Below are 23,856 nucleotides of genomic sequence, written 5' to 3'. Positions count from 1 at the left end.
AAGCAGAGTTTTATTCTTTTAGATTCTCACATTTTTCTAACTAAAGGGAATATGCATAGCTAAACAGGAAGCCAGAAGGTAGGTGTTGCTTATATGCAGGTCCATGTAATCTGCTTTAGGACCTCAATATCATCCTTACTATTTGACCGCTTGTTTGTTCTTTCAACAAGTATCATTTGGGCCCTTTTTATGTGCCACACTCTGTGCCAGATGCTCGGGAAACTTACTGTGGGAATACAAAAAGTTCACCCATCTTCACAGCCAGAGTCAAGAATCCTTACATCCTCAACCTCAGACCTGCCCTGGGAATTAGAGCTTTTCTGCCCAGGGTCACAGTCAGTACATCCTGGTTAAAGAGCCCACTTGGCTCAGCATACCTACCCTTGCCCCTTCCCCTACTGTCCCTGACCTCTGATGGAATCAGTTTGAGATAGTTTGTAGTCACAGGGCTTGCTTCTGGCACCCTGCACATGTCTGCAGTTGTGGATTTTGGTGGGGTGTGGGGGGGGGGGGGCACTGATGAATCAGTCCTATCTCCCACTCCCCAAAGGCAGATCAGGCCAGGACTGTCTTCCACCCAAAGCCCAGCTTCTTAGTATGTAAAGGGTTGTCTGGAGCTGGTTGTGATATAGGAAGTCTTGTGCGGGGCCTGAGATCTGCATTTCTAACAACTTCCCAAGAGACGTCCATGCTGGTGGTCAGTGGACCACACTAGGTAGTGAGGACTTCAGTTTTTATAGGCATCTCCTAATACATCTTTTTTCCTCCAGTCTGCTTTTTCCTTGCCTCCAAAGTCCATTTCTGCATGACAGAGAGGTGGGGATGATTCTGTAATAAAGGCCTGTTGTGCGTCTTGCCCTCTTAAAACGATTTCTTCTTAAAGAAGAAAAAGATGCCTGTGTGACTTTCACAGTGAGGGGAGAGGGGGCGGGAGGGTGAGAGAGCAGTCCAAGAGGAGACCTGTAGGCAAAGCTGGAAGGTGAGCTGATGGTCCAGCAAGGCCGGGCCTAAACTCAGTCAGGCTCTAGACTCAGAAGCGGTGCCTGTCACCACCTTCACCAGGGACAGAACGCAGTACATGCCGGCTGCTCATTGGGTGTCATGGGCAGGAGGGGAGCCTCCAAGGACTCTGGCTAAGAAGGAATAGCAAGAACCTGGTCTTTGTAACCCATCTGGGATTTGAGGGGTTGGATTTCAGAGAGCTTAGTGATTAAGAAAAATAAGCTGTCCCCACCCTGGGCCAAAGTGCTTAGCTCAACACCCAGCCCAGGGCTCTGGCAGAGAGTCAGAGTCTCCTGAAAATGATTCTGTCTTTGTGAAGGTCTAGTTAGTGTGGTTCAAATGATTCCCTCCAGCTCTGGAATAAACTGTCTGATCCTCAAGCCTGAGATTGGAGACGGGCCACGAAATGTCAGTGGAGGATCGGGGCTGTTGGGGCAAGTGGCATATTGCACATCAAACTCCAGCAAAAACCTGCCAGCTCACCTCTGCCTCTCACTCGCAAAAGGAGCTTCAAATGCCAGCTCCCCATGACCCCCGAGCTACAAGGAGCAGTAGTAACCTGTCAGCTGTGGCTTGAAGTGCTGTCAGTTGCCCCGGGAATGTCTCTGGAAATGCTTGCTGGTCTCGGCCCCCCTGTAGTCCAGGCAGGAAAGTTGCCTTTTGTTGTAGAAGGTTGCCTACCCACCGATACTGATAAATCGCTTGTCTAAGAGGCAGGACGGGATTTGGAAGAGTCCTTTGCAATGATTCCTGATTCTTCAAAAAAAGAGTGACTTCCGGATACTGCTGGGCCCTCAAAGCTTTCACTGGCCTCAGCCTGCTCTTGGTCCAGTGTCCTGGAATTGCAGCCCCAGCTTAAACACAGCCCTCAGTTTCCCAGACCTGCTCAGCTATCTATTCCTAAAGCCAACAAAGAGACCTAAAGCATTCTTATTAGAAACTGTAGTATCCTTTTCCCCATTCTCCATATGCGGTATACTGAGGCCCACAGAGCCAAGGACAGTGGCAGATTTTGACACCCAAGGTTTCCTGCCTTGATATCTATAATCACCCACTTCTTTTTATAAATTTAAGTTTATTTATTTATTTTGAGAGCAAGAGAGAGTATGAGCAGGAGAGGGGCAGAGAGAGAGGAAGAGAGAGAATCCCAAGCAGGCTCCACACTGTTAGTGTAGAGCCTGATGTGGGGTTCGAACCCACAAACCGTGAGATCATGACCTGAGCCACAATCAAGAATCAGGTGCTTAACCAACCGAGCCTTCCAGTTGCCCCCTACAATCACCCACTTCTATTTGAAGTTAAAAAAAGGAAGGGAGTCAGGGAGGGGTAACATTGGAGTGGAGTGGAAAATGGTGTAGGTATTAGTCTTTGACATTAGTCTCCTACTTTTCTACCTTATATGAGCTTCTAGAGAGGTGACATCTTTTCCCTAAAGAAACGGATCACATGGTAGTCTGTCAGTAACTGTGTGTTGACTCTTCTAGATCTCTGAGCCCACGGATACTTTTAAAACCCATTCAATGAGGCATCCTTCCAAGGGGATCTTTCAGTCGGGTGGTTTACTACTAGAAGTGTTTTAATAATTGCCCCCAAATACATGACCACCTTTTCATGGAGGTTTAAGAGGACATTTTAGTCCTATAGACAAAGCTGTTGAGGGACCACAAGTAGATGGTCAGTTAATAAGAGTGAATGAGTTAACTATTCATGAACTCCATCCCCCAGAGTTACCACCTTTTGCGGGGCGGGGGGGGGGGGGAGTCATTGGGTTCAGGAAACAAGAACTGATGAGACCCTGAACATGATCAATAGGAGGGATTTGATATCGTAAGTCAAATTCACAAAAATGAGTGTTGGCAAAACATCTTGTAGCCCTTGTCCCCATCATCATCAGGGAAACCCCCACCCCATACCCCATAAGAAATGATCGCAGTCCTCCAGGGGGAGGTGTTTGCTCTCTTTGGGATGGATCTGAAGGCTGTGGGGCACACTGTCAGGAGCAGGAGGAAGAAGGAGCCTGTATATCAGCTCTGTTCTGGATGCTGGGTAGTTGTCTTCAGGTGGTATCACACAAACTCTCCTGATTCTATACCCAGAACAGTGTGAGGATCCTAGAACTTGAGGGAAGTGCTTAGAAGCCCCTGTCTTGGCAGAGCTCCTAGTGACCTGGCATCAGCAACCCACTCAGAGTTTTGTGACTGAAGGTAAAGTGGACAAAAACGCACCAAGTCTTGAGCTGAAAGGATATGAGGTGTTGCATGGCAATAAATGTTTATTCATACTCTGTATCCATAAAAGAGAAGGAATAAAAAACCACCGGTGGGGATAGACCAATTGAAGGCCAACCCTGCAGCTGCTTTGAAAGTATGATGTAGACCCTGCCCCTTGACTTGGGTTTGAGGCAGTGAGGATCACCCTAGTCATCTTACTACCCTTGATGTCCTGTTATCCTGGCCAGAAAAACTGAACCAGTCCAGAAACTCCGTAAATTTTTATTTTCTTCCTTACCGTGTATCGTGCGTTGTCCTACTTGCTGTGGGTATGACAAAGGGCAAAGCAGACAAAGCCTCACTTTTCATGGGACTTTAAGGTAGGCAAATTGAAAAGCAATCTCCTTTTATCAGAACAGATGTTCAGATGAAGGGCATTGAGTGCTGCAGGACACAAAGCAGGGCTACCACCACCTGTTGGGAGGTGTGAATGGTTTTGGTAGAGGAAGTGATGATTCCGTGGAGATCTTAAGGCTGGAAGGAATCAACCAGAGCCAAAGTGGCATGGAGCACAGCACATCCATCCGAGGGGAGAGGGGGTTGAAGAGTTAGATGAAGGACAGCATGTCCCCTTGAAGGAGCTTGTGACCATTGGTATGGCTGGTCACATGTAATCTGGGGACAGGGAGTTAACTAGCTGCAGAAATGAGGCTGGAAAAGTAATAAGGGGCCATTTCTGTAGGGACTTTGAAGGGCATGTGAGGGGGCTGGACTTTGCCCTAACAGCACTGGGGATCCTATTAAGGGTTTCTGGTTTTGAATTCACTTGCACTGGCTACTAAGTAGACATGGTTGGGGGCAGGACTGGAGGCAGGGTAGCCATGAGGAGACTGCTGGTATGAGTGAGGCCCGGAACTGTATAATGGTTGCAGAGATGGGCAGAAAACAGTCGACAGAGGCATTCAGGGAGTCACAGCTGGTCTCGGTGACCATGTGAATTTCAGACCCAAGGGAGTCGTTTCAGCCCTGAGCTCGGCAAAAGGCCTTCTTCACCATCCTAGTCCTGATGAGACTTGGAAATCCTCTTGCCAATAGCTTCATGGAGTCAGCCTGGGCCAGCTTGGAACCCGTCATCTGTGAACCCCTTTGCTTCCTCTCCTGGCATCCATGTGGAAAGATGAGAGCTTATTGGGGTCCTGCCTGCCAACTTTTAATTTTGCCTGTGTGCAGAGGGGCACAGCCACTGCTGACCACAGTCCGGCAGCCTGGGCTTCAAGTGGGCAAGCTCAGCTTTCCTCCCTCTGGAGGGGAGAGCTGTTTGGGAAAATGTAGTGGCTCTGAGGTCCCTGGTGGCTCAGAAGGGAGGAGGGCCCCACTGCTCCATGTCTTGTTTCTGGTAGACAGGCCTCTTTTATTTTTTTATTTTTTTATTATTTTTTTTTCAACGTTTATTTATTTTTGGGACAGAGAGAGACAGAGCATGAACGGGGGAGGGGCAGAGAGAGAGGGAGACACAGAATCGGAAACAGGCTCCAGGCTCTGAGCCATCAGCCCAGAGCCTGACGCGGGGCTCGAACTCCCGGACCGCGAGATCGTGACCTGGCTGAAGTCGGACGCCCAACCGACTGCGCCACCCAGGCGCCCCTAGACAGGCCTCTTTTAATAGGACTTCGTGGAGTTCCTTCAGTCTGGACCCATCTGACCAAAGCTCAGATGTCAGTGCTAGGACTGCTCATGTCCCCACCAGAAGCCAGTGGTCCTTGTCCTGACCTTGAGGAGAAGGCTCCCCGAATGGAACTGGGAGGCCCTGAGAGCCAACTCTGTTCTCCCCCATGAGCCTGGCTGTTGGTAATTGGAAAACAAGCAGTCAGACACCCTTCTGCTCCCACCCCCCTCTCCAGAACGTTTACTTCCTTAATCACTGTTAAACAATTAGCAAATGGCTCATTTATGTCTAGATGCAGAAGAGAGATGCAGAGTCAAGAGCTGCTGTGGAGGAAAATGTTTCTCTTCTGTTCTGAATGTGCTCTCGCAAGGGACGGCGAGAGAGAGCTTGCTTTACAGGGTTGGCATTTCTTTCAACATATTGTCGCTGCGGATTATATTATTTTCAGAGTCATCTTAATAGTTTCCAGCAATTGCTACCAAGTAAAGGTCACGTTTGAAGTTTTTGGCAAATAGAGTCTCGGTTGGCCGGCATTTCCTATGCACAGACTGTTCTGAAGAGTGAGAGCAATCCAGGGTGGAGGTTGTAAGACTTTGCAAGATAGCGTTAAACTTAGTGTCTCTTCCCAGTCTCCCCCAGGCTTTTGTGGCCCTGTGACCGTGACCGGCATGCGACATTTTTATGTATAGCTCCTCTTCTTTGCTTTTCAACAGAGTGGAGGGTGTCCATATTTTGGGGGATATTTTTGGATAACCCTGCTGCCATAGAACCCGCTGGGTGGGAGCTGTCTTCACTTGCAAGTGTCTCCTTGGTGAGGGCATTGCTTCTGGCTAACCAGAACATCATGTGATGGGAGACAAAAGGTGGAGGGCTTGCGTTGGCATGTTTGTGCATCAGGGGATTGGAACACAGGGGTAGTGGTGATGGCCCAAGGATAAGAGGACTAACAGCAATTAGGGGAGCCATTGGATGTGCCCATCTGGCAGCCCTGTGGAGGGTCAAGAAGTAGGAACAATCCCGACGCCATCCCCTTGTGCTCTAGGTAGCAGGGGGAGAAAGCAGCGGTGCACCCGTGGACCACGTGGACACCAGTGATCTGGGGAGGGAGTCATGTGGTAGATTTCATTATTTTGATTTTCTGTTGCTTAGGAAAAGCCTGCAAAACAGGCTTTATGACTTTGCAGGTATACTCCGTGGATCTAACCAACTTTAAGCAGTTTTATATGTTAAAGCTTCTGAGATTGGGGGATTCACATCCCATCACAGGTGGCCCAACTTTGCTTTTCCACTCAGGTCTTGTTCATTTTCAACCCCCTTTCCTCCATCAGGAGTAGCCAAATATCATTTAGACTGAGAGCTGGAATTCAGGGTGCAAAAACCCTCGACTCTTGGGTTAAATAGAAGTCTTGCCCTAGTTCTGTTATCCTCCCCTTTTCTCCTTCACGGGGTTTTGGAAGGAGCAAGTACAAATAATATGTAAAATACTGATTGGGTGTTAGTTAGGATGTACGTTCTGGCTGCTCTAACAAAAATCCACATGAAACAGAGGCTTAAACAGAGGTAGTTTTATTTCTCTCTCATGCAAACATCCCAAAGGCAAGCAGCCCAGGGAGGGTCACTGACCAGGGTCCTTTCAGCTCATCGTCCTGTCTTTCTCAGCCAATGTAGTTGTTGAGCTTCCGCGCCTGGGTCCAAGGTGGCTGCTGTGCCCAGCCAGAAGGAAGGAGAAAAGGAAGGAGGCACAATCCACAAGTCACCAGTGTCACTTCTGCTCACATCCTCTTGGACACAGCTTAATCACAAGGCTCCATGAGGCTGCATGGAGTCTGGGAAATGTAGTTTTTATTGTGGAAGGCTATATGCCTAGCTAAAATTTGAGAGTCACATAATTAGAGGAATAGAGTGGATATTGGGGTTACCTGTCAGTCTCTATTGTAGTAATATTTTAAATCACAGTAATGACAAGAACAACATCGAAACAATAGCACTTAATTACTAATTTAGTAATACATAGCAATAGGTACTCTGACCTTGTGCTGAGTGCCATCGTATTGTATTTCCTCTAGCTTTCCATCTAATTCCTACAACAGACCTATGAGGTAATACTTTTATTAGTTCCGAATTAATGACGAGTACATCGAAGCCCTGCAACGTTTCCAAGGGCAACACAGCTCGTAAGCAGGAGGGCAGATACTACTAGAACACGGGTCCACCTCTCACATCAGTCTTTACTTTCATAAGTGCAGAGCCGTCTGAAAAGTAATGTAAAATACCAGCTGTGTCATCAGGATGCTTTTGATTTCGTGTGACAGAAACATAACTCAAACTTTGCTTACTCCCAAAATGAGGATTTATTGCCATATAAGGCTAGAAAGTATACTGGGGTAGGCAGAGCTCAGAGAAAGAAGAGGAAATGCTGTGCTGTCGACATTGCATTTCCCTCTGTCTCTCTTTGTCTATCTCTGCTTGGCTTCATTCTGCAAAGAGGCTTTCTCCCCTTGGCAGAAAGTAGGGATTTTGACAGCCCCAGATTCATTTCCTCCCAGCCTAGAAGCTCAAGAGAAATTTACCAGCGTCTATGCTTCAACCCCAGAGAAGGATCCCACCTGGCTCTTTCTGAATCCTGTGTCTGTCCCTTAATCAAATACCATGCCACACGACCCTCTTCCTCCCTACAATTCACTATAATCAAGGATAGTATTTTTTACTGGAGGAGAGGGAGGGCAAGATTATTTACTGGACTGACAAGATTATTTACTAGTACACTGGGAGGGCAGTGTGCTACATAATCACCTCTTAAAATGTCAGATATAGTAATCTCATTAAAGGCTTCAGCTAAATGACACTGGCTTGAGCCTGTAAGGATATATTAAAGCATTCTGTGTTTCTATGAATGACAGGCATAGACGGGCACAGAAGCCAAGTCTATACCAGAATGTTAGTTATCTGGTTAAAGAGAGAGTTCATCGAAAATAGAGTAGATCCAGCATTATTTTAATTCAGAATTCTTTTCAACCATTTGGCCTAATGTTTTAATACTTCCTTCTGATCATGTGGCACATCTGTCCCCAGTTATATGAAGCATTTATTTCTTCTTGGAACATGCCAAGATAACACTGGCTTTTTGGCTCCTGAGGATAAACTTTCAGGCAAAATGGTTATTGTGACATTTTCGGGAAGCGCAGATGTTCAAACACCGTCCGTGGTGAAAATGCATCCACTGAATTTACACAGACTACTTCAACATGCAGATTAGTTATGAAGTTACAGCAGAAGGAAGCAATTCAGCTAATTATTTCACTACTTATTTCTATGTTCTATATGCAAACATGCATTTAACCAAGATTGGAAGAATAGGTATTCATTTCTTCTTCTCAAATGCCCTGAATAGGATGCCATGTAATTAGTTAGTGCTTTTGTTAAAAACACATTAGGAAGAATAACCTTCTTGTTGTCAGTTCTGTTGAATGCACAATTAAACCGTTTGATAAAGCAATTACCTGAACACAATTATGTTCATCCTCACCCCATCAGGAGATGAAATTAAGGATTTGGTAAAATTGCAAAGCACATGAGATCTCTGCCAACCCTTCTTTAGAAGACAGAAAGGTCCCTGGCCAGGATGAATTTGCACAGTTCTATAAATCTAATTAAATCATTGCACAACAACTTTAATTAAGTTCATGATCATATTGCTTTTCTTTTTCTTTAAGAAAAAAAAAGCAAACAAAATATTTTTTGTTGGCATGCTGCTCCAGTGAGTCCAGTCAGACTTCTTCACAGCCTTTTCCAAGAGAACATTTGAGCCCCAGATTTGGGAAGTGCTCGTAGAGTCTTGTTATCTAAGCCTTGGACTAGGACCTTTATGTCATGAGGGAATGAGGTGGGTTAGGGTTGACCATGAATTGATGCCATAACTGCCTGTCAAGAGGAATGGCTTTAATGATGCCCTCGCTTTTACCAAAGCAAGTTGTTGGGACTTTCCCCTTTCTGAAACCAATGGAACAGTTTTGCATGTTTACATATGGTTGCATGGGACCTAAATGCCTCATCCTGTCATCAAGGGTGGCTTTCCTGAGAGGCTGGGTTCCATCCGGGAACGTGCTCAGAACAGCAGACCTCAGCATCAGGGAAGACCCTGTGTCTAAGAGAGCACCTTTCCAAAGTTCTCATCTAAAGATACTGAGGACCGCTTTGAAATCTGCACCTCCTTGAAGGCTGCCTGTGCAGTGGTGTCCAGATGAGAGAGGCCAGGTGCTATGGGAACATGGGGACGCTGACCAGAGTGATCAGGTGGAGTACATTATAAGGTTTTCTTTGCTTTCTTCTCTCCTCGGAGGGAGGTCAAAAGATGTTATCCTGTATCAGCATGGATGGGATGCTCCTAAGGTGGTTCATCTCTAATGTTAGCTTCATATTTCCTCCTGGAAGATCTCTAGACCCTCTGGCCCCTCTTGAGAGCACATCCACATAGAATACAATTCCCCGCTATCAAACAAAGCAAGACAGAGGTGGAGTAGAGAGGATGCATCCCCTTTTTTCTTTGTTACTTGTGGCCTTTTAATGTACATGGCAGGGTAGAATGGCTTGACTCTCTCTTATCCACATCCACCTCCACCAAACAAGGAATAACTATATTCCTGACATTTCACCTTTGAGGCTTAGACTGAGCATCTCAGTGAAGTGTCTGTGAGCCCTTCCTGCTAAGCGAGGTCATTTCTTTCCTCTGAGCTCCAACAGCACAAGGTAGTATACTTGTGCTGGCACATTTATTGCACCCCCTTGGAACTGTTCACAGTTGAGTGTGTGTCTCGCCACATGATGAGCTAGAGAGTCTGAAAACTGTAACACAGAGCCCCTCAGTAGAATACCCTTTTAAATAGCTGAGTTTGCAAGATGTAAGGGAAATCCCTGGTTGGGAGGCGGGGAGAAGGAAAACCAGAGCGGATACCGACCACTGCCTTGGGTACCCTGGGGCAGGGGCAGTGGAAGGTAGCCCATCTGACCGAGAGGTTTTAGGGGTAACAGCTAACCTGCAGACTAGAGGCAATGATTTATGTCTTTACAAGTTGGGAAATTCGAGGTGACACCCCACACGTAAGTCCAAAACCTTCAGTGAGTTCACCCTGAATTAAAAGGTGGGCTTTATTGAAAAAAAAAAAATTCTGCCTGTTGGTCAGATATTTCTTCCAAGATAACACTTGTCAACTTCAGCCTGATTCTGCTTTGCAAAAGAAAAGATCACCGGTAAAACTTCTTAAGGAAGAACCCGCATTCATTCCTACAGAGCACGGGCGGTACACCAAACATATAATGACTAACATAAGACACAGGCACAAATCAGTTAGATCTGAGAGCAGCTGTTAAGCTGTCCTGTGGCGTATTGTGTGACTGGCGACCTGAGTATGTGGTTCCAACTGATACTCTTGGCATGGTGTGGAAATTTTCAAGCTGATTAATTGACTTCAAGTAGTCCTGTTTGGGAATGCACTGACATTCCTATAGACGTAAATCCTCTCTGGAGGGCTGAGCCATCAGCTGAAGCTTCACAGGATTCCCTCAAAACCCCATCACACGTGACTCATAGTTCTTAAAAACGTAGAGTGAAGTAAGTCACCATGAGCAAGAGGGAGCACAGACCACAAACAGTAGAATTCGACCCCCAAGAACTTGAAAGTTGGATTTTCATGCAAAATCAGTACAGATGTTCAAAATGTTTAAATTTTAAAAAATGACAATGTAAACCTTAAGCAATGAGTTACATGTAATCAAAAAACACTGGCTCTGAAAGGGAGAAATATAATCATTAAAAGTACATTTTAATGACGAGAACACATGAAAACTATGAGAAAGAAACCACGGCCCCAGCTCCTTATTCTAAATTTCGTAATTAAAAACACCTAGCTAAACACATATTATTTCTGCACAAATCATATTTCAGGATAACTCTAAATCTATGTTCAATAGAGGAAAATTCTTTGCAGAAGAAGTATAGCTAGTAAATGCAGAAGCAATAACAGAACAAGGAAATCACCATTTTTCAGCCCCTGATGATACAGCTGATATGGGCAGTGATCAAGCATGGATGAAACCATTAGTCACAAGGCTGATAATGAACTTCAGGGTATTTTTAAATAAAGTGTTTATTTACTTATTGAGAGAGGGGTGGGAAGGGAGAGGGAGAGGGAGAGGCAGAGAGAGAAGAGAGAGAGAGAGAGAGAGAGAGAATCCCAAGCAGGCTTTGTGCTGTCACTTAACTCTGAGATCATGACGAGCTGAAATCAAGAATCGGATGCTTACCCGACGGAGTCATCCAGGCACCCTTGAACCTCAGGCTATTAACTCCTGAGCCATCAGATGAATCAGAGAGTCACTGAAATGGGCAACTGGCATTGTTTGTCTTCTGGTGTCCTGTGGTGCCTCACGGGTATGTGAAGTATTTTTATTGAACTTAATTCTAGTCAAGCCTATGATGCCGTGTTCCACTTATAGAATGTGCAGGAGGGAAAGGAGGCCCCACAGATGCAAACAGACAAATTTGGAGTGTGAGGTTTTCGGGGACCCACTTTCCCCATGGAAAAAGGCAGAGTGGGACACATAACTGCCAAATGTTTTGTGAATACTCGTTGCACCCAAAGGGAAACAAGCCAGGAGAAATGTAAAAGAGAAAGATGCTTTGGGGACTCTCAGGAAAATTGATAAGGAAGTGGGAATTAGATAGGGTAGTAGCATTGCAGTTGAGTAAGGAAAACCCACATTTTTAAAGAGGTATCCTGTGAAGAGCATAGAGGGCTTGCTTTATGATAATTTGCCAAAAAAAGAAAAGTATGTTCTTTGAGGGAATAAAATATCTCCTGTTAACCTTATCGTCAGTGTTGAACACGTAAAGTGAATGAGTATCAGTAAAAGGAAGAAAGTTATGTTTGCAAGACAAGATTAGGGATAGCCAAGGATATAAATCCGTAAAACTTTAAAAATATATATGTCATAGACTTAAATACAAAATTTAAAACTATAAAACTTCTAGGAAAAAGTTAGAAGAATCTTTGTGCCTTGGATTAGGCAAATATTTCTTAGATACAGCACCAGAAGCATGCGGCCATAAAACATAAAATGGATAAATAGTTTTCACTTCCGCCTTCAGAAGACACTGTTAAGCGAATGAAAAATGCAGCCGCAGCCTAGTATAAAACATTTGAAAATCATGTAACTCATATAGGACTTGCATCCAGCATATATAAAGAGTTCTCTAAATTAAAAAAAAAAAAACGTAGACAACCTAATAAAAATGGGCAAAAGATGTGAGCAGGCATTTCATCAAAGAAGATATGTGGATGGTAAATAAGCAAATAAAAGATGCTCCATATTACTGTCCTTGAGGAAATGCAAATTACAACCACAGTGAGATACCATAACACCAGAATGTCTCATATTAAAAAGACTGATCAGGTATGTCTGGGTTGCTCAGTCGGTTAAGTGTCCGACTCTTGGTTTTGGTTCAGGTCATGATCTCATGGTCTTGAGATGGAGCCCTGAATCAGGCTCTGAGCTGGCAGCATGGAATCTGCTGGGGAGTCTCTCTCTCCCTCTCTCTCTGGCCCTCCCCACCTCAAAATAAATATATAAGCTTTTTTTTTTTTTTTAACAAAGACCGATCGGTACAAGTGCTGGCAAAGGTGTGTAGGAACCAGTACTCTTCTGTGTTGCTGGTGGGAATGTAAAATGGTGTAGCCATTCTGGAAAACAGTTTGGAAGTTTCTTAAAGTACTATATGATCTAGCCGTTCTGATTATAGGTTTCCACCCGAGAAAAATGGAAGCACATGTGCGCGGAAATAGCTGTTCACACGTGCTCATGGCAACTTTATTTGTAACAGCCAGAAATCACAAATAACCCAAATATCCATCAGGCAAATAGATGAACAAATGGGATACATCTCTACAATGGAATGCCATCCAGAAATAAAAAGGAATGTGCTGCTGGCCCATGTAACAACAAGAAGGAATATTACAATAATTAGGCTGCGTGACAGCCAGACAAAAAAAAAAGGATGTACTATTTGATGACATTAATATAAAACTTCAGAAAACACAGCTCATCTCTAGTGACAGAGAGCAGATCCATGGTTTCATGTGGTGGGGGAGGGTGGAGGAATAGGAGGGCAGGGTTCCACGGGGGCAGGAAGAACCTTTTAGGGATGATGGATGTGTTAATTATCATGATTACAGTGATGGTTTCGTGAGTGTGTATGTATGTGTATTTATCACAGCTCATCAAATTTGGACACCTTAAATATGTATAGTGTATTGTATGCCAACTGTACCTCCAGTGCAGCTGTTTAGAAAGTTTTAAAAAACGGTGATCAGAGCTGTAGAGTATGTCTTGAACTTAGCACGTTCTTCTCCTTCTGCACCGTGAATTTCCACGCTCCTCTTTTTTGGTGCTGCTATCCTCCACCACTTTGTAGCCTCATCAGGGCTGAGTAACGTCCAAAAATAGAGTTGACACTTCTCAAAGGTGGTACCAGTAAAACATTGAAAGATAAAAAGATGCGAGTTACCGTGAACACTCAGTCGCTCTGGATTCTTCTTTCCTGGAGAATTCTCTGTACTCGACATGTGTCCGAGATTGTAACATCCCTTTGGGTTCAGAGCCCAGTTGTCATTTGTTGGCGTTGTCCTTCTGCCCTTCTTGGAGAAGCACAGGTCTTGGGAGATTGAGCAGTAGCCAGAAGGGCAACTGTGGGGGTGGCTGAGATGGCAGGGGGCAGGTCTCCTAGGGTGGTCTGCGGGGCCTGCCGCCCTGGTGGCCTTTCAGAGAAAGTCTGCTTGGGCCAGAGGGATGGTTAAGGTTCGCCGCATGGCGAGAAGAAACTGTGCAAAGTATATAAATGCCTAAGTGACAAGAACCAGTGGTGAGTGCAGGTGAGGGGAACGACTGACATGTTTGACATGGTCGCTGTGACTGATGTGACAAAGCCGTTAGTCCTGTAGGTGACAGGGGAACAAGGGAGATGGTGCCTCTGAGGGCCGCGTGCTTAGGAGGGGCTACTGTATGTTCTAACTCTGCAAATGTTGAGCTCCACTCACTGATGCCTGTCTCAGACCTCCAAGTGCGTGGAGTTGGAGAGGCCACGCAGTTTGCTGGGGCCAGCTTGGCACCTTCTTCCAGGCAGGGTAGGTAGCTTTTCTAGTCATCACACACACCAATGTGTACCAGACCAGGCCAGATATTACTCCTGCTTCCAGGTTGTTTCTTGGTCCTGGGGAAGACAGACACGGAGACAGAGGGTTTCACAGGTCAGCAAGCTGAGAGGTGTAGAGGCATGGGCAGGGCGAGGCCCTGCATGGGAGGATGGAGGAAGTGTTGACACATCCGTATCTTGGTTGAGAGCTTGTTCAGTGGAACGGGATGGTATAGGCTCACATCCTGGTTTAGCTTGTTAGCTTTGTGATCTTGAACAAGCTCTGAAGCCTCTTGGTGCCCCAGTTTCCCCGCCCCCGCCAACGCTCATGTATTTCTGAGACAGGGTCCTATTGGAGGACTGAGTGATAGCAGCTTTGGCCATGGCCTGACCGTTCCTGGGCTGGAGGAAGTGGACAGAAATAGGACCCTAGCTAAGTCTGCCAGATACGCAGGGGAGCAGTTAACTGGGCCTAGGTCTGCTCCTTCCGGGAAAGCCCTCCCCCCACTGTAAGGAATTGAGCAAAAGCAGCCCCTCTATCACACAGCCAGAGACAAGAGCCTACTCTAGAACCCCTCTCCAAGGGCCATCTTTGTGTTCCCTGACCTGGGCTTGTAGTCCAGGCCCGCCATTTGCACTGCCAGTCCACACCAGAACCAGTGCCCATACCACATCGGGTGTCAACCCTGTGCCACTCGCCATGCTCCGCACATGACATGACAAGATCGTGCTTAATTCTCACACCGATCTTCTCAGGTGGGAACTAGTATTAAACCCCTTCTTGAAATAATGAAGACATGGAGCCTCAGCTGTTAACATTGCTGTGGTCTCTCAGCTCCTAAGAGGAGAAGCCGGCCTTCACCATCATGTCACCCTGATGAGTGGCAAAGTCCAGACAGTCCTAATCCCAACACCACTAAAGTCAATCAGTTAGAGGGGTGGAATGCCCTTAGAGATGGCAAGGAAATTGGATCTTAATTATAAATATTTTTAAAGAAGTTTCTTTTTCTTGACTTTGAAGAAATACTATGGTTGTAGTCTAAGGATCTATTAATCTTGAATTGGCAAATAAAAGCATAAATAATGGCCTGGGCCAGTTCATGGATTCCTTAAACAGAACTGTGCTGCATTGATGATTTGTTTTCAAGTGTCACCAGCAGCCTCTTTTCCTGAGTAGTTGAAATGTTCCCTTACAGGGTCATCTGCATTACTTCCTCCCCTTCAGAAGACCCTCTCTTCCCTAAACTGTGATTGGATGGCCTAGGCTCAGCTCAGAGCCCTGATCCCGGTATCTCGGTGTTGGTGGCTTGGTGCTGGTGGCCTGTAGTGGAGAGCGTGGTCTCCCTAGATGACAGCTGACCCCATTGGCCCTGCCCCTGCGTGGTGCTGTCTCCCAAGTAACTGCCACCCAGCGCCCCCAGCCTAGAAGTGGTCGTCATGGAAACATATTTTTGTTTTGTCTTGGTTAGTGGCTACTATTTGATTACACCCCAAGTGGAAAGAGTGGAGTGCCTCCCCTCAGAAGCATAGCTTGTGACTGAGCAAGTTCAAGGGCTGCTACAGACATTGGGAGGCTGGGGACGTGACGGGTTGTGGGGCCCCCTTGGGGCAGCCCTGTCCACACCACCCCATTATTGTATCACATAAACACAGTGCTTTTGTCACAGGCTCTCGGTGCTGACAGCTTCCCCAGTGGTCTCCTGGGTGACCCCGCCTTCCCAGTGAGGGTGCTCCCCTCGCTCCTGCCCACCCCTCACCCTCCCGTGTTCTTCGGTACCGCCTGGAGCTGGAGCTGTGCAGAGAGAGGAAGGGTTCCCGAGGTTACTTGGTTTTCACAGCTCACAGGTTTTCTTGATTGCATGTTTTGTAGATCCACATTTTTATCCCTGTAGCTGTCATTTTTCTTGACCTGCTATTTCAGTCACTCAAAACAGTATTACTATATCACATTGGAATTTCTCAGGCTTTTTTCCCTTCATGAAGTTTTCATCAACCTAGGGAGAATAATAGCTAATGATGAGAATGGAGAGCCGCAGCCGACTTGACCCGGCTTCCCACCGGTGGGCGGCCCCGGCTGTCAGGAGCAGGGCCGAGCAGCCGGGGTGCGCCGCTGGCCCCACTCCCGCTGTGCCCTGGGTGTTGGCCGCTCCGCATCCAGTCCGGTCCTCACGACCCTGGGGTAAATCGGTTTTGTTCTCATTTTCGCAGAGGAAGAGCAGACCATCCCCAAAAGGTGGTTCCTTGCCTGAGATCCTACAGTTATAAGTGACAGAGGTGGGTCTGAACCTAGATGTAGCAGAACCCAAACAGTGTCGGTCTTTCTCGATACTTGAAGCACGTGAACTGTTCACCTTGGCTGGTTTCATGGCAGCATGGCGCATTGACAGAATGGCGTTTGGTTGGCCTGCAAGATCTGCTCACTCAGATGCGTGATTGGCATCTCCCATTCGCTGTGGCCCAAACAGATGATTCTCCTCATCGCCCACGGTCTCTCTCGTGGCTGCTATGACTCTGCTCTCAACCCAGTGACTCAGGCCCCAACCCTAACAGTCCTCTTGGTCTCCCCATTTGCTCTCATCCTCTTCAGCTGATCCGTTAGCCAGCCTTGTTCTCTGTTACCTCCACACGGTAGCATGATTATGACTCTGGGTCATCACTGCTATCCCATGACACTGGTGCCACCGTCTTTTTGCACGTGGGCCCCCACTTGGCCTCCTCACTGGCCTGTCTGTTTCCATCAGTGTTCTCTGAGGTTGGTTCCTCACAGAGCAGCTGAGCAAGCGATCCAAACACCTGTGCGCTTCCCGTCACCTGTACAACGACGTCACAAATCCTTATTGTGCTCCCCAGGCCCGCCATGACCTGGCCTCATTCTAACCATATTTTACTGTGCCTCTCTGTCCGTTGCTCTGTCTGATCACCTTGGTGTGCATTTCTCCCTGTAGCGTGCCGAACTGGTCCTGCATCAGGGATTTTGTGCATGCCATTCCCTCTGCCTGAATGTCTTTCCACCAAAACTTCACATGACTTCCTCCTTCTCATCATTCAGGTCTTAGCTGAAAGGTCCCCTCCTCTGAGAACCCCTCCTTGACCACCCACCACACAACAGAGCCAGCTTTCCCCTCAGTTACTTTCTAATCTGTTTCTCTGCTTTCTTCATACTGACTACCTGTGTCTGCAATGATCTCATTTCACTTGTTCCTCCAGACTGTATAGCAGACTGCTCAGTTTCTAGAGTAGTGTCTACACAAAGGAAGTGCTCACTCAATATTTGTGAACGAAAGATTTGATGATTGAATGATGTATAGAGTTCTCAAAATGTGCCAGAGTAGCTTTGGAGTGTAGCCCTGGGCTTCTTCCAGTCCAGAATCTCTTGGGGCTGGGGGATGACTCTGCCCTTCTGCCCACTGATGAGGATGACAGTTTGTTCAGATTGCCTTCTGGGAACCCCGGGGAGATAGGGAAGTACAGGATCTTGATGCTAAATACAAAGACTGCCCAGACACTGATGTGTGCCGATACGCAGGTCTGAAAGAAACAGGAAAGCTGGGTGAAAGTGACACACAGTGTGTCCATCTGTCTGTATGTTCATCTGTCTCTCCTTCCATTCACCAGGGATGAACTGGGTGCTTGTTCCTCTCTGGGCATTGCAGATGTAAAAATGTATTAGGTGAAGTTCCTGGCCTCCTAGATTTTCCATTTCAGAAGGGGAAATGGAAAGTCTTGTGTTGGTAAGTGGCTTCCTAATAAAGGTGGGCATGTGCAGAGCACCACATGGGCACGCAGGAGGGCCTCCTACCTCTCCTGGCAAGTTACAGAGAGCCTCCTGAGGAGGTGATGGCTGAGCTGTATACGAGAAGTGTGAAGGATGCTGACAGAGGTGGGAGTGAGCCCTGATGCTCCCCCTCCCTTCACACAAGCCTAGGAACTCCTGCTTATCCTCCAGATCATAAGCACCTTCCCTCATGCCCTTGGGCTGGTCGTGCCCCTTGTCGCATATCTCACCGTGCTGCATACCTTTTATTCTTGTCATTCACCAAAGTTAAAGTCTAATTTTCTATTTGTAGGGTTACTAAATTAGTATCTCTTTCCTCCAGTAAACTATGAGTAACTTAGAATAGGAACCACATTTATCTCTGGCTCACTGCTTCATCCCCAGCATCTTACCCAATGCCTAGCACAGAGAAGTGACTCAGTCAGTAGACACTCGCATATCGAACATCGGTGGATGGGGAAGGGAGAGAGATGAGGCCAAAGAGGTGAGCAGGGGTGCACCATGGAGGTCTCTATGTGGCCTCCTGATGGACTTGACAGGAAAATAATGGAAATGAGAGTTTATTGTGTCCTTAAGGACTGACATGATGGAGTAGTTTGGGGAACCCTTTTTTGTCTTACTGGAAGGAGTAGCTTGGTGAGCATATGTAATCTAATGTAAAAATCTCTACAGACAAATGAACTCCCATTTCTGGAACTCTCAGTCCTGGACAAAAGACCTCAATTCACCATTTACTGTATGTGTACCTTCACACCAGCTTTGTGTCCAGCCCCGGGAATGACAGAGATGAACCATTCAAAGCCCTTGCCTCGGGGTACTCTGCGTTTGGAGGCGGGGGCTGATCTGTGATCCTCCAACAGTGAGCACACTTGGACCGCTGATAAGGAGGAAGGCTTAGAGAGCCTGGAAGCCAGAGGGACCCAGAAATTCATGTAAATGTGGCTGTCCAAGAAACTGTTATTTTTATTTGCCCTTGATTGTAAACCAAGACTTAAATGTAGAGGCTGCCGATGGGCACATCTCCACTGAGAGGTGTGCCCAGGCTCTTTCCAAGTACGGCCCAGGGCATTTAGCTGCCTTGTATTCATGCTTTTTAAGACGGAATTGTGTCTCACCTTCATCTACAGTGAGGGTTTTATTATTTCAGTTTAGCATAACCCTTGGGAGTGTCGTCTTGTGCTGGTTTTGTGCTGTTCTGCTAGTCCCCGTTACTTTCTATCCCTGGCTACAGTGCCTGCAGCTTGTAGGCACTCAGTAAATGTTGGTGAAAGGAAGGGTTAGAGTAGAGAAGAGACGGTCCCTGGAAAGATAAAGGAAGTGACTTTCAGGCTACCACGTTTGAAGGCAGAGCCCTCAAACCCATAAACTGTCAGGTTCGTTAGATACACCTTTGCACCCATCTGGCCCACTTCACCATGCCTGTCTTTGTGTCTCTGCTAGTCTTCGCCTCTTGCCCATTGAACACAGAGAGGTGGGAAGGAAAACTGTGGCCCAAGTTTCCTTATTATTGTGTTGCTTTTTCTTTGTGGCTTGGCTCAGTTCCATGGCTGTATAAGCATGTAAGGAGATGAGGGAGGAGGTAGCCTGGAATCTGAAACTGAGCCAGAGAGTACTGTGAGAAAGAGAAAGTGCTTCATGATGACAGGTGCCTGAGAGTCTCAGGAGAATCAAGTTGCTTCTTGTCAAAGCCCCTTGCTTGAAAGCCCAGGGGAACAAAGGGATTTTCCTTTTACAAAATCTGCCTATTCTGTTTGTGCCATGACCCTTTTTCTCTTCCAACTTGGGGACTCTGGAGCTTTTGAGAGGTGTTTCATGCTTTCAAGATGAAACTCTGCATAGCGTCTGAACTTGACTGAGTCTGCTCTTTCATTGACTTTAGGCAGCAAAAATGCTTGCTGTGTTGTGGTCCCCATACTTGGCTGTGCCTTGGGGAGTGTGGAGGCAGGATTGGGCATGGTGCCTGCCCTCTAGGAGTCGGCACTTTTAGCTGCCACTGCAGTGGAAGTTCACATGTCCCCCAGCAGTCTGTATCTGCCTGCCAGATGCCTGCCATGCACACAGGGAGGAAGGCCTGGATACGACCAGAGACAGAGACTAGGGGTTCAGGTTCCCTCCTGCAGACCAGGACAACAGAGGCGCTCCAGGGTGGAGAACAGAGCTGGGATTCTTCTCCTTCTCCCAGGGTGTTATGATTCACGGATGTGTTTGTTGGCTAATTGCTTCTCTGTGAGAAGTTTGGAAATTACACAGCAATTTTGTTGACAAAAGGATGAACTTCAAATTGCTGTTTCGCAAAAAATCGTTTTGTTCTTGAGGCAAGCTCAACCCTTGTTCATTGAAATAGAATCTTAAAACTAGCATCTTGTCTCACGTGGGATTTGCACATTTTGTTAGAGAAAATATTGCTTCCATTTCTGTTGTTCTAAATGATGGACCGTTTCCAAGTTGGTTCCATTTCTCCATGGACTCCCAACCAAGTAAATGAGCAAAAAATACCTAGCACCAAGTGTTAGATCCAGTGTTTATATTCCAGCCAATTATTTGGGGAGTAGAATGTCCAGCCTGCTGGTGGCCTCGGTCACATTGCTAGGTACTTCAGAAGATGCCCTTCTCTTCCTTGTTAAAGCTCAAACCATAGAGCTATCTTTTATGGTTACAAGCTCTCTAGTGAGGTCTTCCAAAGTATCTTCACAAATGAGTTTTTAAAAGCTTACTCCCTCGCTGCCATCTTGCGTCCCCACGTGTATGCGCCTAATCTCCGCTGGTCCACCCGAGACCCCCTGAGCGCCAACCCTAGCCCCCCGCGTGGTCCCATTTCCGCTCCAACAAGATGAAGGAAACTATCATGAACCGGGAGAAACTCGCCAAAGCCACAAGCACAAGTACACGTTGGTGGGAAAGGAACTGCTCGCCGAAAGAGGAAGGTGGTTCATAGAACAGCTACGGCAGATGATAAAAAACTTCAGTTGTCCTTAAAGAAGTTAGGGGTAAACAGTATCTCTGGTATTGAAGAAGTGAATATGTTCACAAACCAAGGAACAGTGATCCACTTTAACAACCCTAAAGTTCAGGCATCCCTGGCAGCGAACCCCTTCACCATTACAGGCCATGCTGAGACAGAGCAGCTGACAGAAATGCTCCCCGGTATCTTTTTGTTTTGTTTTGTTTTGTTTTGTTTTTAAAAATTTTTTTTAACCTTTATTTATTTTTGAGACAGAGAGAGACAGAGCATGAACGGGGGAGGGGCAGAGAGAGAGGGAGACACAGAATCGGAAGCAGGCTCCGGGCTCCGAGCCATCAGCCCAGAGCCCGACGCGGGGCTCGAACCCACGGACCGCGAGATCGTGACCTGAGCCAAAGTCGGATGCTCAACCGACTTCTGTCCCCCCCGCTCCCCCCCCCCCCCCCCCGGTATCTTAAACCAACTTGGTGCTGACTAGGTTAAGAAGGCTGGCTGAGGCTCTGCCCAAACAATCTGTAGACGGAAAGGCACCACTTGCTACTGGAGAGGATGATGATGATAAAGTTCCAGATCTTGTGGAGGATTTTGATGAAGCTTCCAAGAATGAAGCCAACTGAATGGAGTCAACTTGTGAAGACGATAAAGCTTGAAGAAGTGACTGGGAGCTGCTACTTTATATTATGACTGCTTTCTAAAAATTTTGTTCATGGATCTGATAAAATCTAGATCTCTAATATTTTTAAGCCCAAGCCCCTTGGACACTGCAGCTCTTTTCAGTGTTTGCTTACACACAATTCATTCTTTGCAACTAATTAAGCTGAAGAAGCCTGGGAATAAAGTTTGAAACAAGATTAGTAAAGTTCTTTGCCTAGTTAAAAAAAAAAAAAAAGCTTACTCTCAGTATTTATACTTCTTTTTTCCCTAAAAAATAGTGTAGATTTGGATATTTCTGTCTCAGTATGAGATGATGCATCTGAGGGGACTTTGGAGTTGAGTGGGCATCCAGGTTCAGTGGAGAATATCTCTTTATGAAAGCCTCATCTGCTTTGCATGGCTTCCAGAAGTCATTCCCTCGGCTTCCTATTGAATGAGATCGTAAGCAGGTGTACTGGTGAGGTCACTCAGGAGACACTGAGAGACAGTAGCAGAGCTCTCCAGGTCCTGGGTATGAAGGAGACCTTGATAGTATCCCACCGCCCTCAGGTCACTGGCACCAAGGCCCTCACATTGTAGAAGGTGTGGGAGAAGGAGGAGGGTGGCCACATCCTGGGAATTAGCATGTTGGCCACTAGGGTTGTTGGGTTCAATATGAGATATGGGCTGTTGCTAGAGTTTTGACTTTGGGAGCCTGAAGGCATTTCTGCTTGCCTTCCCCAGCAGGGCTAATGGAAAATTAGAAGCTATTAAGGGAGAGTGGCTGTAAAGATTTTTGGTTTTGTGTTCTTCCATTTTGGTTCAGAGGAGGTGTCAAAGACTTGGATGCTCACGAGCAGGGACCAGGAGGGAGATGGGAAGCCTACAAGGGTGGCGATATGCAGGCTCTGTCAGGAGCAGACCCTCTCATCCTCTCTCTGTTCCTGCGTTTCTGTAGCTCCTCATCTAGGTCTCACGTGGCTCTCCAATGCCTCCTACTGGCTAGGGTCGCGTTGTTCTTCCTGGCCTCCTCTCCGGGCACTCAGACTGTGCTTCTCCTCCGCTTGAGTAAATGCAGTAGCTTCTTCTTGCTCCTCACAACAAAAATAGGCTCTAGTTAGAATCTGAAGCCTCTTTCCTAATCTCTACCCTTGCTCCTGGTCTCCCCCATGCCTTGTTCTTTCCTTGTCTTCAGAACCTTGCACCAAGTTGTAAGGCCACCGAGAAGACTTCTCCCCCCTTGGGTTTGCTGTCTTTCAGTTCCCACAGCACTGAGGGTCACTTGCCCTGGTCCACCATGTCACTGTGGCCAATCTGGTAGAATATGCTAGCTGATCCATTTGTTAATCTACTTGAAAACTCTTTGAAATCGAGAACCATGACCTTGCTACTACTTTGTGAATCTCTCAACATACAGTTTCTGCCAGAACAAACAAAGGTGATTGGCATGAAAAGCTAAGGACATCGGAGGGGCGGGGGTGATGGTAGGTAAGATGAGTGGCAGCAGGATTAGCAGACTTTCTCTACCAGGTTGATAGATTTGACATCCTGATATCATCACTCTTTTTACCTGTCTTTATAAATGCCTTGGAGCAAGCCAGCCAGGTGATTTGTATCCCCAAGTAGAAACACGCCCATTTGGGAGACAGAGACTGCTCACCTTTCAAATCTGTGAGAGATTGCTGAGCCCACGAGAAACGGACAGCCATCTCACATGGATTAAAACCAGTGGTGGTAGGAAGTTAAATTTGCCTCATGAGTTTGTAGGAGGTGAGTATGTGACTTCACTTCCATGATGTTGCTCTGAGACTACAGTCACATCTGTGGGCAGCTTTGTGGGATGTAGGCCCTTCCCTGGGGAGGAGACCACACATCCATTTTGAGGTAGAATATTCTTTTGGCTGATGCAGGCACAGTGTATTTGAGTTGGGGGGGAGGCCTAGAACCTAACTAGTCCAGCCTCTCCTGGTCCCCACTCCTTGACCCCCCAGCAGTGTTCACAGACATGAAGACTGAGACCGGAGGAGTCAGGTTATTGTCTCAGCAGAGACTAGACCCTGAAGTTTCCTGACTTCCACTCAAGAGCTTTTCACGGGAGGGTAACAGATGCTTATAGGCACCAGGAAGCTGAGAGAAAACATAGTGTCAGCAGTCCCATGTGTAGAAATCCTGGGTGGATGGTTCCGGTTAAATAGAGCTACCCCTGTGTTTTCCCTGGCTCACATGCTTATTTTGGGTCTTCTTTCCCTCTTTTTTTTTTTTCTGCCTGCTTCCTGACTTCCTTTCTGCGTCCCCATTGCCCTTCCTCCCATGAGACTTAGGAAGCCATCTCTCGGCCCCTGAAACATCAGCTGGTGCTGTGCTTCTGGCTCTAACCTTGCCTGCGTGCCATGTCACAGTGCTCCCTGGGTCCCCAGCCCTGGC

The 23,856-nt window shown here is 46.8% G+C and overlaps 1 protein-coding gene and 1 long non-coding RNA gene across 3 annotated transcripts in view; both read left to right on the top strand.

Annotated features, from left to right (window-relative positions):
* The window catches only part of SPOCK1 (SPARC (osteonectin), cwcv and kazal like domains proteoglycan 1), a 525,716-nt gene that overhangs the window by 394,055 nt on the left and 107,805 nt on the right, over positions 1–23,856 (top strand). The window lies entirely within an intron of this gene.
* On the top strand, positions 5,495–21,672 carry LOC121010743 (uncharacterized). The gene is made up of 3 exons (XR_005781352.1): positions 5,495–5,506; positions 19,862–19,864; positions 21,445–21,672. It is a non-coding gene; the product is annotated as an uncharacterized LOC121010743 (long non-coding RNA).

Source organism: Herpailurus yagouaroundi, unplaced genomic scaffold (assembly GCF_014898765.1).
Source record: "Herpailurus yagouaroundi ecotype Mexico unplaced genomic scaffold, PumYag 192, whole genome shotgun sequence".
Taxonomy (NCBI): domain Eukaryota; kingdom Metazoa; phylum Chordata; class Mammalia; order Carnivora; family Felidae; genus Herpailurus; species Herpailurus yagouaroundi.
The sequence above is the reverse complement of the archived record's forward strand: the minus strand, read 5'-3'. Positions and strand labels throughout refer to the sequence as shown.